This window comes from Monomorium pharaonis, unplaced genomic scaffold (assembly GCF_013373865.1).
Source record: "Monomorium pharaonis isolate MP-MQ-018 unplaced genomic scaffold, ASM1337386v2 scaffold_413, whole genome shotgun sequence".
Taxonomy (NCBI): Eukaryota; Metazoa; Arthropoda; class Insecta; order Hymenoptera; family Formicidae; genus Monomorium; species Monomorium pharaonis.
Window position 1 is genome coordinate 1 of NW_023415707.1, and position 2,500 is coordinate 2,500.

Consider the following 2,500-nt stretch of genomic DNA (forward strand, 5'->3'; position numbering starts at 1 on the left):
TATTATAAGAGGTGCGGTGCGCTCGGCGAGCCGAGCGACACGAACGAGCGCGTCCTTCGCGTCTCGTGCGTTCCGTAAGAGTCTCCCGAAGCTCGGAACGTCAAATGGTGAAACACGGACCATGATTTGATCGTATCGCGGGCGACTATGCGTCACCTCGTCGATACTCGACTCTCGAAATGAAATTGACAGAAGAAGGTAACGAAGAAGAGAAAAATGAGAGAGTGTCGCCGACCGGCTCGCAAGACGCCGGCGGCGGAGTAACGACACCTCCGAGCAGCAGCGATGGCGAAGCTTTCGCCCGCCCGCCCGCTCGCTCGCTCGCTCGCTCGCCCGTTCGTACGCTCGTTTCGATCTTCCGCGGGGCGCGCGCTCACCGAGCGCGCGTTCTCGGAGTCGACGACGCGGACGACGACGAGCTAGTGCCTCGCCGCTCACGCAGCGCGCGCACGCACGTAGTAGCTCCCTGGTTGATCCTGCCAGTAGTCATATGCTTGTCTCAAAGATTAAGCCATGCATGTCTCAGTGCATGCCGAATTAAGGTGAAACCGCGAATGGCTCATTAAATCAGTTATGGTTCATTAGATTGTACCAACATTTACTTGGATAACTGTGGTAATTCTAGAGCTAATACATGCAAAACAGAGTCCCGACCAGTGATGGAAGGGACGCTTTATTAGATCAAAACCAATCGGTGGCGCGCGGTCTCCGTTGCGTCCACCGTTTACTTTGTGACTCTGAATAACTTTGTGCTGATCGCACGGTCCTAGCACCGGCGACGCATCTTTCAAATGTCTGCCTTATCAACTGTCGATGGTAGGTTCTGCGCCTACCATGGTGTAACGGGTAACGGGGAATCAGGGTTCGATTCCGGAGAGGGAGCCTGAGAAACGGCTACCACATCCAAGGAAGGCAGCAGGGCGCGCAAATTACCCACTCCCGGCACGGGGAGGTAGTGACGAAAAATAACGATACGGGACTCATCCGAGGCCCCGTAATCGGATGAGTACACTTTAAATCCTTAACGAGGATCCATTGGAGGGCAGTCTGGTGCCAGCAGCCGCGGTAATTCCAGCTCCAATAGCGTATATTAAAGTTGTTGCGGTTAAAAAGCTCGTAGTTGAATCTGTGTCGCACACCGTCGGTTCACCGCTCGCGGTGTCTAACTGGCGTGATGTGGGACGTCCTACCGGTTGGGCTTAGCCTCGCGAGGGGCGGCCCAACTAATATCCCCGTCGCGGTGCTCTTTACTGAGTGTCGAGTCGGGCCGGTACGTTTACTTTGAACAAATTAGAGTGCTTAAAGCAGGCTATCCTCGCCTGAATACACTGCGTGCATGGAATAATGGAATAGGACCTCGGTTCTATTTTGTTGGTTTTCGGAACCCCGAGGTAATGATTAATAGGGACAGATGGGGGCATTCGTATTGCGACGTTAGAGGTGAAATTCTTGGATCGTCGCAGACGGACAGAAGCGAAAGCATTTGCCAAAAATGTTTTCATTAATCAAGAACGAAAGTTAGAGGTTCGAAGGCGATCAGATACCGCCCTAGTTCTAAACCATAAACGATGCCAGCTAGCGATCCGCCGAAGTTCCTCCGATGACTCGGCGGGCAGCTTCCGGGAAACCAAAGCTTTTGGGTTCCGGGGGAAGTATGTTGCAAAGCTGAAACTTAAAGGAATTGACGGAAAGGGCACCACCAGGAGTGGAGCCTGCGGCTTAATTTGACTCAACACGGGAAACCTCACCAGGCCCAGACACCGGAAGGATTGACAGATTGATAGCTCTTTCTTGATTCGGTGGGGTGGTGGTGCATGGCCGTTCTTAGTTGGGGAGCGATTTGTCTGGTTAATTCCGATAACGAACGAGACTCTAGCCTGCTAAATAGGCGTACCTTATGGTATCTTGAAGGCCCCCGGCTTCGGCCGGCGGGGTTTTTACTACCAACGTACAAACAAATCTTCTTAGAGGGACAGGCGGCTTCTAGCCGCACGAGATTGAGCAATAACAGGTCTGTGATGCCCTTAGATGTTCTGGGCCGCACGCGCGCTACACTGAAGGAATCAGCGTGTGTTCCCTGGCCGAAAGGCCCGGGTAACCCGCTGAACCTCCTTCGTGCTAGGGATTGGGGCTTGCAATTGTTCCCCATGAACGAGGAATTCCCAGTAAGCGCGAGTCATAAGCTCGCGTTGATTACGTCCCTGCCCTTTGTACACACCGCCCGTCGCTACTACCGATTGAATGATTTAGTGAGGTCTTCGGACTGGTGCGCGGCAATGCGTCGGCATTGCCGATGTTGCCGGGAAGATGACCAAACTTGATCATTTAGAGGAAGTAAAAGTCGTAACAAGGTTTCCGTAGGTGAACCTGCGGAAGGATCATTAACGTTATTAACGGAGGTCCCCCTTGCTCACCGCTTCTTGCCCCTTAGGGGTAAGCGCGGCGCGGGCCGGGTCGGCGACTGGAGTAAAGAATGGGAGAGAGACAAATTGGAGAAATG

At 53.3% G+C, this 2,500-nt stretch overlaps 1 non-coding gene across 1 annotated transcript; it reads left to right on the forward strand.

Annotated features, from left to right (window-relative positions):
* The first annotated feature begins 463 nt into the window (after nucleotides 1-463).
* LOC118648392 lies at nucleotides 464-2,384 on the forward strand. Its single transcript, XR_004965275.1, has one exon. It is a non-coding gene; the product is annotated as a small subunit ribosomal RNA (ribosomal RNA).
* The last annotated feature ends 116 nt before the right edge of the window (nucleotides 2,385-2,500 follow it).